Genomic DNA, 13,369 nt, shown 5'->3' with positions numbered 1-13,369 from the left:
AGGTTAAAAATATATGCACAATTCCACAAATAGAAGTGGTTACATTAGGGCATTTTTTAATTTGTATATGTTGTGTTTGAGGTGAATTATGAACAAATGTGTAATTTTTTTTTTAGATATGGTGCACTTGAGAATTTACTCCGAGGAAAAAAAAATTTTCCCAACCCAATATGCCCAGAGTTTTCAAAATTTGTCCCCACTGATTTCTATTTTTAAAAAAATGAATTCATCTCAACAAACTATATTTTTAAAAATATAATATAAATAATAAGGCAATCCGCTTCGATAAATTTGCTTTTAAAATTAAAAAAAAATTGAATTTACCTTTATTAAATTGTTAATTTTAATTTTTTTTCAGTAATTTTTTGGTTGTTTCTCTATATTTTTGAAAATCACCGATGAATCATATTTTTTAAGATTCCACCTTTTAGAAAATCTTATTAAAATTTTTTAATCACTATTAGGATGTATTTGCTTTAACTTTGAGATATATATAGATACTAATTAGTTAATTATTTAATATTTTTTTATAAAATTATTTTTAAATTCTTGTTTATTTAAAATATTTATGACTTAAAATTAAAATTTAAAATTTAAAAGATAATTTTAATAAATTAATTAATATTAACTTGAAAAAATTAAGTTTTTAGTTTTTTACTTGAACTCAAAACCAATATTATTATATAGTGTCATTTTAATCATTGGAAGTTTTCCACATCATACAATTTTCAAGTGGATGAAAGGAAATAGTGACATACAATTGGATTATATTAACGTGTGCATTCCTGTCTTAATAGCATGCATGGTTAGACATTGATATGAGGCTGATTTGTTTAGTTATGTACAAAACTGTATGTTTTGTTATCTTTAATTTGAGAGATAGTGTATTTTAATTTAATATAAAGGTGTATTTTTTTTAATTTAAATTGTCAAATTGGAACTTTAGAATTGTATCAGGCAATGCAATATTTGAATAGTAATTTTAGACTCAAATTTCTAGCGATGTGAGTTCCAAAAAGTAGAAAAAACAAATCAGAGGGTTTAATTTGTATTAAAATATAAAATTTTTTATCGTAAATAATAAATTAAAAGATTCAATTTATATATTTAAAAAAATATTAAAATATAAATTTAAAAGGCAGATTTATATATTTAGAAAAATTTAAAATACAATAAATAAATCTCAGATTTGATTATTTAAAAAAAATTGAAAATTACAAATCTAACTAGATTTAGATTATCCACATAAAAGAGGAGGTGCCATTCGGAAGCAGAATAATATATAATGATGATTTCATGATTCATGATCATATTTAAATCACAAATCGCAATCATTCATATACATATATATATAGAATAAAGCTAGGAAACCAAAAGTATATCAGCCAAAACCCAGTCAAATACTTTTGGATGAATTTAAAATTTTTACGAGTTAATATATATGGATGTTTCTTCTACTAAGTATTAGAATGTTTCTTTTTCATATTAAATAGATGTTCTTTTATATATTTTTCGAATTTGTGATTGTTAGAAGTGGATAGATTAATGTGAGAAAAAAGAGAAAGATTTTTATAGATTTTAATTAGGTTTACTTAATCAATTTAAAAAATTTTAAATTTTAAATTTAAAAAATTTAAAATTAATTAATTATTAATATAAATTAATATAATTTTATTTAGTTTTTAGCTGATAAATTTTTGGTTCCTTATATTTTTTCATATATATATATATATATATATATATATATATATATCAAGTTAATGTATGGCCAGTTCAATTTTGTCCACGTATCACCTTACTCACATGCAAACATCCCTAGCTAGTAATAATTAAGGAAACTAAACACACTTTAATATTGCTCTAGATCAGATTAAGGGTTTGCCTTCTAGATCAAGAATTAATTTTGTCTTTTGAGTAAAAGTGTAATAAATTGATATACTCTCTCTCTCTCGTTGCATGCATGTGCTGCTGTAATACTTGTAAAATATTAGTGAATAGTGACTGTTGTACATCCTAGTATTTTTAAATCATTATAATTTTAATTAATTAATTATTGAATAATAAATATGATTCAAGAAAATTAGAATGTTACAATAATTATTATTCACTAATAATTTTTATTCCTAAAATTTTTTGTTATATTTATCCTGTGTATTTAGGTTAATATTATTAACCAACACTTTATTTTTTTTACTAAAATTATTGACTCTTAACATTCCTTAAATTAAATCTCATTAGGAAGTATGTAGAGATCTCCTAATAAAATTTTTATCTAATAATAACTAAAATTTCTACTCAATCATTCTAATTAAAAGATTATTAGCTTAACCATTTTTACATTGGTCAATTTTTGTATATGCTTTTCTAACTATTAAATAATCAATCACAAAATAATCATATCTGTTATAGTAGAATAGTCATACTTATTGGCTTATTGCAGCAGGCGCATAATCAAATTTATTTATAACAATATTAAAAAAATATAAAATATCAAATACATAATTTTATAAGCAACTAATTGGTGACTTTATTAGATTATAGATTATATATAGGATGAAAAAATTTTCAAGTATTCTAATTGTTTCAATAATTTTAGCCATTAATCTTAATTATGAATAGATTTTAAATTATTAGAATACCAGAAATTAGGTATTTTAAAATACAAGTATTTTAATAATTTTAGTCATTAATTTTAATTATAAAAAATATAAATTATACATTAATTAAAATTAATTATTAAAATTATTGAAAAATTAGTATTTCAACAACATTTGAAAACTTTTCTCTAGCAACTACATGCACTAGCTAGTATAATATATATACTACTGATGCACCATCGTCATATATCATCAATTAAATAATTTTCATATTTTTAGTTTAATTCTCTACACTCATCAAATCCCATTACGAAAACATCAATATAAAGAGTAATTAAAATTGTGTTAGTGAAATTCCTAGATAGTTTCTTTTTTTATTTGTGTATATAATTATATTTATTTATATATATGAGTCTTTTTGTTGTAGCCAACCTAAAGCACATGGAGAAGTCAACTTCACGGAAAAAAGATTAAAGAGCTCGTGTTCACTTCTATCACATGTTGTCATCACTTTTATGAGAAGCTAGCCAATAACCATATGTTCTTTATTATTATTATTATTATTATTTTTAGGGTAGCATTCTTGATAGACACAGAAAATTGATAAATGAAAACGTGTACTTCATTATCCAAATTGAGTTAATTAATAGTAATATCAAGTTCTTCTTCTTCAATTCTTTTACTTTTTGTTTTCAGTACTTTACTTGTATTGCACTGATTCTCACCCCATTAATCAAATATGTTTTCGAAGCTTTCATTTATATTTTTCTTTTTAAATCAATGATAAACAAACTGGTCAAAAATTAAAAAAAAACTTATAAAAAATAATAAATTAATAGAAGTGATTTGATTTTTTAATTATTATCTAATTTAAAACAATAAAATATAAAAAATAAGAGATATTAATAAATAAATATATTATTTTATTATATCAAATTCATCCTAAATTTTCAAACTTTTGAACCAATCTATCCAATTTTCAAAGCCTCCAGTACTAGTGGGTAGTAGTAGCTAGCAGTAGAGTATGGCACTAAACGTGCATGGAGAGTGTGAGGCACGCGCGCACTCGGTTAATTGTAACGAGCGTGGAGTGATGAATGGGAAAGGAATAAGCAGCATTGTTTAAACTTTAAAAGGTAAAAGGAAATCTGCTTAAACTTGTGTGCATGGAAAGGCATGTTCACTTCAAATTCCTCCATCGGGATTTGTTCCATTCAGTGTCAACCTTCAACCAACCCAATTGGAGTTATTGTTCCATTCCTTCCCAATTTTCTATTTCAGTTTTTGCTGTTATATGTAGTTATTATGTTGTACTCTGCTTCCTCTCTCTCTTTCTCTTAGTATTATGTTCATGTATGTACTTATTGAACAAGTTTCATATGTAGTGAGATAAAAAAACATTTATCCTCTACTTCTTAAAAAATATCAGTATAATTGCCTTTTCATAATATTTTATTATACATAAAAAATAACAGGTAGGTTACTAACGATGAGGTATTAATTAAGAAATTAAAAAATAAAATGATAAAATATAATATTTTTAGACAATAATCTAATAATGTTCTAAAAAATTTAACCATGTTAATTTTATAAGTAATTAAGTAGAATGATATTATATTATCAAATATCAAATAATAATATGGAACAAATTTAAGAGAGAAAAAGAAGATAGTGTGCAGGGAAATCTGACCTATAATATCCCACATTATAAGTTTATTTGTTTTCTCCGTAAAATTATATTTTTTGTTGCAGTTTATTATTTTATTCTTTTTATTCATAAATTACTATATTTTGTGATAGTTTATGTTTCGGTTATTTGTATTCATAAATTGCTATAAGGTTTTGAGGGTTACTTAAAATCGGATGATGTTTGAGCTTGGATGCAAGGCCCAAATACTCAATGAAGTGATCTCCGATTTGTCTTGTGTCAGGGAGCCATCGTCTGAGTTGTTTGTGAGAAGATGGGGGGTGGTACCTGCAAGACACTCCGATGCTTAAGTTACCATGGGTTTAAAACAAGTTTATAGTATATTAGAACTTGGGTATACCCCTGCTTAGATCCGATCTTTCTGTTTAGGTTGGATACAAGTATATACGAAATCGGATCCTTTTAGGTTGATTTCCTTGTTGAAGTCAGAAAATCGACGTGATTTACAAACCAAAAAATCGACGTGATTCAAGGATGTGAACCGTTTCGTCTTTTGGCTTCCCTTTTTTGGACACGTGAGTTGCGGTTACATTTATAACCGTGCACGTTTTTAATGAGGGAGATGACTTTTATGTTTCTGCCCCTTGAGTTTTTATAAACGCTTTTTCTCTCTCTCTCTCTCTCTCTCTCTCTCTCTCTCTCTCTCTCTCTCTCTCTCTCTCTCTCTCTCTCTCTCTCTCTTCTTTTTGCTTCTTCTTTTGTGTTTCTGAGTGTACCTCTTCCTTCTCGAGTTTTTCTGCTTACTCCTTTATGCTGAAAACATCTTTCTTCTTCCTTTACGTTCGTTGTTCCTGCCTTTGGTGTTAAGGCCTCATTCTTCCTCTGAAGAACTTTGGAGAGTGCAGAATTTGCTTTCGAGGGAATTCGTTTGCTGCTTTCACGCGCTGTTATCCTCCTTTCCGGAAAAAGAGGTTAATTTTCCCCTTTCTGTCAATGCGTTATTTCTTTGTTGCTTTTGAAGTGTAGTGGGTCTCTGTTTGTTGGTAAAAGCTATTTTTGTTTACTTTTTGCAGGCTGGTTTATTACTTATATTGCTATAACGCTGCCATGGTCTTTTTGGTGCGTGGAAATATTTTTGAACAGTATTTGTGATAATCGTTATAACACGTATGTTCGTTTTTCCAAGAAAATGCTGGTTCCTATTTGTCGAATGTTGTAGCGTGTGAAAAGCTGTTTCTTTCTGCTTTTGATTGGTAGTAACACCTTTTTTTTGTAATGTAGGTATATCTTTTCTAAATATCTCGCCCAATTATTTCAAAAATGTCTTAGAGGGTCCCTGAGAATTTGTTGAGATGGGTAGACTCTTCAGTTCTTTGTGCTGTTCTTAGAGTAGATAGTGTTTTTGTAGATGAGTTTCGCAAATATCTTAGGATTTGTAGCTCTAAAGATGATGAGGTGAAATATGAGTTGGTTGCCTTTGACCCTGAAGACAGGGTTTGTTTTGGTCAAGCTATTGATTCTGAGTCACAGTTTGTTTTTATGTATGATTGCATGTTCACCTGACTTGGGGTCACATTTTCTTTTTCTGATTTTGAAATTGAGATTTTGTCTTACTATAAAGTCGCTCCTTCCCAACTGCACCCGAATTCTTGGGGTTTTATAAAGATCTACCAGCTTGTGAGTCGTGAGCTGGATTTTTTGACTTTTTTAAAGATATTTTTCTTTTTATTCCATATTACTAAACCTTTTAGTGCTACCTCAAATAAAAATAAGTAACAGTGGGTATCCTTCCGAACCATTCAAGGTCGAAAAGTTTTTTCTATTTTCGAGTCATTCCATGATTTCAAAATTTTTTCTTTAAAATCCGTGTGGTTGAGGGTCACCACCCTTTCTTTTTTACTGAGAATAATGAGCCCCGTTTTCCATTATATTGGATGGAGGCTGCCTCTGTCGAGAAATATAATCCGGCAAACTTAAATAAGGTCGAGGAGGCAGTAGTCGAGATTTTCAGAGAGGCTTGGGGACGGGATCCAAACCTAGATACCAAAAAATTCCTTCTCGGGACTGCGAGTTATTTTTTGTACAGAGCTAGGTAGTTTTTACTGCTTTTCAGATACCTTTAACTCTGTTTTCCGACTTGTTTATTGACGCATAGTTTTCTTTTTGTACAAAAAATGAAAAGTGGTTCCAAATCTTATCAAAAGGTTCAAGAAGAAAAAAGGAACGCCCGTGCCCGAGCTGCTCAACTTCAGGAGAGTAGCAAGTCGGACACCTCCTCCTCGACTAAGTCTGATTCGGGGACATCCTCTCAGAGCAAGTCGGTAAACCCTCATCTTCCTCCTCTTTTTCCACCTCCTTCTTTAGTTCTTACTCTTCTAGTTCCTCCCTTTTCGGAGCTGACTTCTAAAAAGATGAAGACTTCAGAATCTAACGTCCTTAGTATTGATGACGCTGGATTTGATGGGATGAAATTTTGCAAGAGGCACATCCTTCCCTATAGCTTTATTGCTATGGATAATGTTTCTATAAAAAATTACCTTAAAGTCTTAATTCGAGGGGGAATCTGGACTGTTGGAGTATGCTCTATCCTCCTTAAAGATTTTGAGAAGGCTCTTCTGAATTCTACTCAGCATTTCTTGGGGGCCCTTCAGGCCAAGGTGGACACTCTTTGGGAGGCTAAGAAGGGGTTGGAAGAGGAGAAAATAAGATTGGAGGCCGAGCTCTTCCAAGCTCGGGATAGGGAGAGGGAGTCTGCGACTTCATGTGCTCTGACGGAGGAGTTATTAAAGAAGGCTGAAGAGAACTATGTCAGGGTCTTCAGGGAGAACTTGGAGCTGAAAAGACAAATGGATCCTCCACGAGAAGTTGCTGCTTCCAAGGACTTGCTTTCGAGTTCTTCCTCTTAACAAGAAGCAGCTCCCACCGAGGAAAATCCACTGACTCCTACTGATGATCCTAGTGCCTCTCCTGTTCCTGACCAGAACCCATTGATTGGCTCTGTTTAATATTTTTGCTAAGGCTCAGTTTGTAAGCCCCTTTTATGAACACTTTTATGCATGTTTGTGAACTTTTTTGTTATTTTTGTTGCTGATTTAGATCCTTTGGGAAGGATTTTAACAACTTTTATCATTTTTCTTTTGCTTTGGATAAGGGTTCCATTTTAGTAGGACCTTAACAAAGTAGTCGTGTTTTGGTTCTTAAGGTTTTTGCTATGTTTTACTTGCATGTTGAATTTCTACGGTTAGGCTCTTCGAGAAGCTTTTGTGAAAGCCTTTATTAGACGGGCCTTACCTTAGGCTTTTTAAGGATGTTCCTTTTCCATTACTTAGTGCGAGCGCTCAGCTTAATTTTGTTATTGAGTTGTTTTCGTAACTTAGGCTATTTTTGGCGATGCATTTTGTTTTGCTCAGGCGTTCACCGACTTAAAAGTCGTTTACTTCTGAGTTTCATATGATCGTCTTTCATACCCTCTTTACATCGACACACCTCATCGCTTTTATCTTGCCGACCACGTAGGTCGTGCAATGGATTTTTGCTCTTTTTCAAGCTTACGTCGATGCGTGTTGTAGGAATAATAACAGAATTTAAGAAAAGAAAATATCGTTATTAGTGAAATGTAACCTTCAAAGACGCTTTGGCCACTAAGGGAATAAAATTCTTGCCCCTAGTCCCTACTTTGATGCCTCGTTAAAACCTCCTTCAGAAAAATCCTTCTTGAAAAAAAAACCATGAAGTCAGGAAAAAGAGTACATCAAGGAACGGAGTACGCTTCTAGCTATAATATCTCTTTAAATTGCAAGCATGTCATGGCCTGGGGAGCTCGGTTCCATTCAAATCGGATACTTTATAATAACCTTTCCCCAAGACTTCAGTTACCTTGAAAGGTCCTTTCCAGTTTGCAGCAAGCTTCCCTTTGCTTGACTTGTTTACTCCAATATCATTTCTTATGAGGACAAGGTCATTTGCGACGAAGTTTCTTCGAATGACTTTTCTATTGTACCTGGCCGACATTCTTTGTTTTAGTGTTGATTCTCTTATCTGAGCTTGCTCTCAAACTTCTGGGAGGAGTTTGAGTTCCTCCTTCTGGGCTTGGATATTTCCGACCTCTTCATAAAATCTCACCCTCGGACTTTACTCATTGACCTCTATTAAGATCATGACTTCTGTGCCATATGCAAGTCGGAAAGGTGTTTCTCTAGTGGTGGAGTGAGGTGTGGTTTGATAAGCCCATAGCACTTGAGGGAGTTCTTCAACCCAAGCTCCCTTCGCATCCTACAACCTCTTTTTTAACCCTGCCAATATAACTTTATTGGCAGCTTCAGCCTGCCCATTGGCTTGAGGATACTCTACTGATGTGACTTGATGCTTGATTTTCATACTAACTACTAGATTTCTGAATGTAGTGTCGGTGAACTGTGTACCATTATCTATGGTAATGGTGTGAGGGACTCCAAATCGGGTAATGATATTCTTGTCCAAGAACTTTTGACATCTTTGAGCTGTGATAGTGGTCAATGGCTCTGCTTCTATCCACTTGGTGAAGTAATCCACCCCCACAATCAGGTACTTGACCTGACCAGGGGCTTGGTGAAAGGGTTCGAGTAAGTCCAACCCCCATTTTGCGAAAGGCCAGGCAGAGGTTACACTAATGAGTTATTCGGGGGGGAGCGACGTGGAAGTTCGCATGCATCTAACATGGTGGGCACTTTTTAACGAATTCGGTGGCGTGCTTTTGCATGGTCGGTCAGAAGAACCCAGCTCGGATCACCTTCTTGGCTAATGACCTTGCTCCGAGGTGATTCCCACAAATGCGATTGTGCACTTCTTCCAAGACTTCCTCCATCTAGAGTCGGAACGTACTTTAACAACGGTGTAGATTTCTCTCTTTTATAAAGGACGTTTTGTACCAAAGTGTAGTTCTGTGCTTTCCTCCGAAGTTTCTTGGCTTCCTTCTGTTCCTCGGGAAGGAAGTCGAATTTCAGATATTCGACTAAAGGGAACATCCAACTGAGGTTTAAGCCCGAAACAGGTAGAACATCTAGTTTGTTATCCGTCTTCGTAACTGAGGGCTCCTGAAGAGTCTCTTGTATCAAACTTCTATGATTTCCTCCAGTCTTGGTACTCGCTAACTTAGAGAGGGCATCGGCGCTGCTGTTGAGTTCTCGAGTTATGTGCCTGACCTCGGTTTCAAGAAATTGCCTAAGATGCTCTAGTTTTTTTCCAAGTGCCTTTTCATATTAGGATTCTTTGCCTGGTACTCGCCACTGATTTGAAAAGTTATTATTTGGGAGTAACTGAAGACTATTATTTTAGTTACACCGACTTCTTTGGCGAGTTTCAAGCCTGTGATTAAGGCTTTATATTCGGCCTAGTTGTTGGAAGTAGGAAATTCGAACTTAAGGGAGACTTCTATTTGAGTCCCTTCTTCACTCACTAAGATGATGCCACTGCCGCTTCCGACTTTATTCGAGGATCCGTATACATAAAGGATCCAGGTCATAGAGGCTTCGTTCTTGTCGCCTGTCTATTCTGCCAACTGGAGGAGAAGTGAGCACCAAAATCAAGGACAAAGGGGTCTCAATTACAACAACCCCAACTTCACAAACTAGCAAAAACATCACCATACCAACAACAATCACTACATACCACCACAACATCCACCCTTTCAACCTCCAACACCCCACAACCCACCAATCACACAAGACTCTCAGAGGATCACCAACTTGGAGATCTTAATAGAAAGAATAATGAAACACCAAGAGGTGACAATGAAAAACCAGGAAGCCTCAATTAAAAGAATTGAGGAGCAAATGCAACAACTGGCTAAACACCTTGCAGAAATGAGTGAGAGGGCTATGGGAAAAGAATCAATCATCCAAAATGAGCATCACAGAGCAAAGCCTTACTTAGGAGGACAACGGGGCAAGGAAAAGGAAGTCCAGAATCTGAACTGAACAAGCAGAGAGGATGTCAAGCTAGTGACAATAAAGAAGCGCTTGTTGGGAGGCAACCCAACTTGAGGTAGTTTTCTGTTCATAGCTATTTTAATAAAAAGGTCAATTAATTTTATCTCTATTGCAAGGAGCTAAGTTTGGTGTTGCACACCAAAACGATTTAAGGGAGAATGAAGAATGCTAAGTTTGGTGTTCCACCAAAAAAATTTATTTAAAAACACATTCTCACCTTCTGTATAAAGAGTTGCTAGCTCCAAGCAATCAGAGAAACTACTTAACCAGTGTCTATTTTCTAGGTGTTAGTTTTATTGCTTTTGAAAAAGAAAAAAAAAGTTTCACACATGGCTAATTTGATGCGTGAGAACCACTGGCAAGGTACTAAGTTGGTGTTCCCACATCAAAGTAAGTTCAAAAGCCCACAAATAATTAATGCATGCTAACCATTTTTTTTAAAAGTGCTTGGGGAACAAGCAACTTCCAATATCACTACAGAGCCTTGTACAAGCTTTTGGAAAAATTAAGCATCATCAATCAAAGAGATGAAAGAGGAATGTGAAGACCAGCAATGATGATGATGAGGACGGGGAAAGCAAGTAAACTCCAAAAGGTTGTATTATTAAGTGATCATTTTACATCAGATATTGCTGTGATTGAAAGTGATCATGCACCCCTGTCTGTCTGCATAGTATAGTTTTTCTGTAATTCAATAATTGAGATGCTTGAATAATCACAACCCTATACTCTCCAAACTTGCTTGCACTCAATGTCTCAAGAAGGCATCACATGACAGTTCTTTGAAAAGAAGGATTGAGGAATTAAACAATTTTGAGGCAAGTAAAAGATTAGGAGAAGTGGTGGTTCTAGTTGTGTGATTATGCATTGAGGTTGCATGCTTATGAAAACTTGCTGGGAGCTCATAGGCAGGGCGTAGAGTTCAAAGAAGTATTGTGGAGATTTTCAAACATTTATTGATCCAAGAAGCAGCAAACAAAAGAAAGAAAACACAAAAATGAAAGAACATGGCCCAAGGCTCTGAGCATCAATTACTAGGCAGAAAAGAAAGAAGAAACAAAAACTCAAAGAGTTGTTATCCTAGTAAATGCTTGTGGTAGAATTGTGTCAAAGAGAGAGGCTTGAGTAAGTAAATCCTTAAGGGTGCTTTAACACCTAATACCTTAAAACCAACTGGTTTAGGAGTATTGATTGAAAGCTTATCTAAAGAGCCGCTTTGAGACATGTCACTTAGAGTCAAGGCCAAAGCACAGAAACTATAAGCTGCTTCAAGGTGATTACCTATAGAGAGATCTCCACGATATCATTTGGATGAAAGTCCTAAGACCTAAGACTTCCAAAATGTGGGGACTAGTAAGCACTGAAACCCTTGCATGAGCATATAATTTAAAGTTCACCCCACTGTCACTTAATCACTTCACTCACATGATAGCACATGTTATTCTTTGAATCTATTCTGATTGAAAGAACCTTTGAGCATAATTCTTTTTCTTGCTTGGGGACAAGCAAGTTTTAAGTTTGGTGTTGTGATGACAAGTCATCTTAGCCTAGTTTCACTAGTCTTTTTCTTTGTTTTCATTAGGTTTTATGCACTTTCTTGCATTCTAAGTAAGTAATTTGGAATGGAAATGCATGACTTCTTTGAATCAAACAACCATCATATAATTGATGCTAAATCATGAGGTTTATGCTAAATTTAATTGATTTTTAATGATTTATAAACCTTTTGAATTTAGTGATACTTTGATTGGTTGTTTTGATTGATTGTAGGTGAAGAAAAGAAGAAAAGAAGAAAGTGTGGCCTAAGAAGCGTGGCCCAAGGAAGAAAGAAGTGTGGCACAACAATGAAGGAAAACCATGAAGCTCTCTCCAAGAGCACCATGCTCACCAAGGGAGCGCTACATTTTCCCTCAAGGGACCAAGGCACAATGCTCTGCTCACTTTGTGAGCTGAGCACAATATGAAGCCAAGAAACAAGGAAAGGAAAAACAATGCTCAGCTCACCAAGTGAGCATTATCGGGCATTCATCAAAAGAAATTCAAGGAAATTATTTGCCAAATGCTTTCTCCAAGAGTTGAACCCATGACCAAGGGGGAGTGGGGAAGCGCTACTCCAAAAGAAAACAAGCCAAAAAAATGGCCAAATGCATCATCCAAGGTTCGAACTCAGCACCTTGAGGAAGCAAGGATCAAGGGCACTACAAGGAACCCAAGGAAATTCCACCAGCGCATGCTTCCCTCAAGTTTCGAACCAAGGACCTCCCTTGGAAGAGCCAATGCTCAGCTCACTTAGTGAGCAGAGCACTACACTTGGTGCATCACTCAACACAAGACACGGTCCAGGAAGTAGGATGCGCGCAAAATGGGCACACAAGGCCTCAATGCTCAGCTCAACTTGTGAGCTGAGCATTCCCCTGGTACCCCCCCTCAACATTGCACGCTACAAGGAACCCACACACAAGGCCTCAATGCTCAGCTCAACTTGTGAGCTGAGCATCCTCCTGGAACCAAATTCTTCATGGGCTGAAAATTGAATTAAAAATCCAACTTAATTCATTTCTTCACCAAATCAAAAGCCCATCCAAATTCCAAATTCCAAGAATAGAAAGTGTATAAATAGAAGTTAGTTTGATGTAATTAGGACCTCTAGAATCACTTTTGAATTTTCCTTTTTACTTTCATTTTCAGCTTTTACTTTTGAATTTAGATCTTAGAGAATTTGGAAGGAGACTTGATCTCTCTTCTTCCTTGTTCTTGCTTGAGCACTCTTTAATTTTCTTGCTTTGGATCTTGGGTGAAGAATTGAAGAACTTCTGTTTCAATCTTACCTTGAGATCTCTTGTTTACTCTTTCTGCATAATTGAATTTCAAATTCCATTTACTGCTTCATCTTCTACTCTTTCTGCCATCTACTTTCATTTATTTCTTCTGCAATTGTTCTTGTTGGATCAAGGAAGGATTTGAGATCTAGAATTGTTATCTAGTCTCTTCCACTCCTGAGATCTTCATCCTCCTTTAAATTGCTGCAAATTAAGCATCGCTCATTTTCTGTTTTTAGATCTTTAAAGCATTTTTACTTCTTCTGTTGAGATCTATTTCCATTTAATCAATCCTCTACTCTTATGTTTGTTGCAATTTACCTTTGCTTGTTTAAATTC

Source organism: Arachis hypogaea, chromosome 4, assembly GCF_003086295.3.
Source record: "Arachis hypogaea cultivar Tifrunner chromosome 4, arahy.Tifrunner.gnm2.J5K5, whole genome shotgun sequence".
Classification (NCBI taxonomy): Eukaryota; Viridiplantae; Streptophyta; class Magnoliopsida; order Fabales; family Fabaceae; genus Arachis; species Arachis hypogaea.
This window is presented reverse-complemented; position numbering follows the sequence as displayed.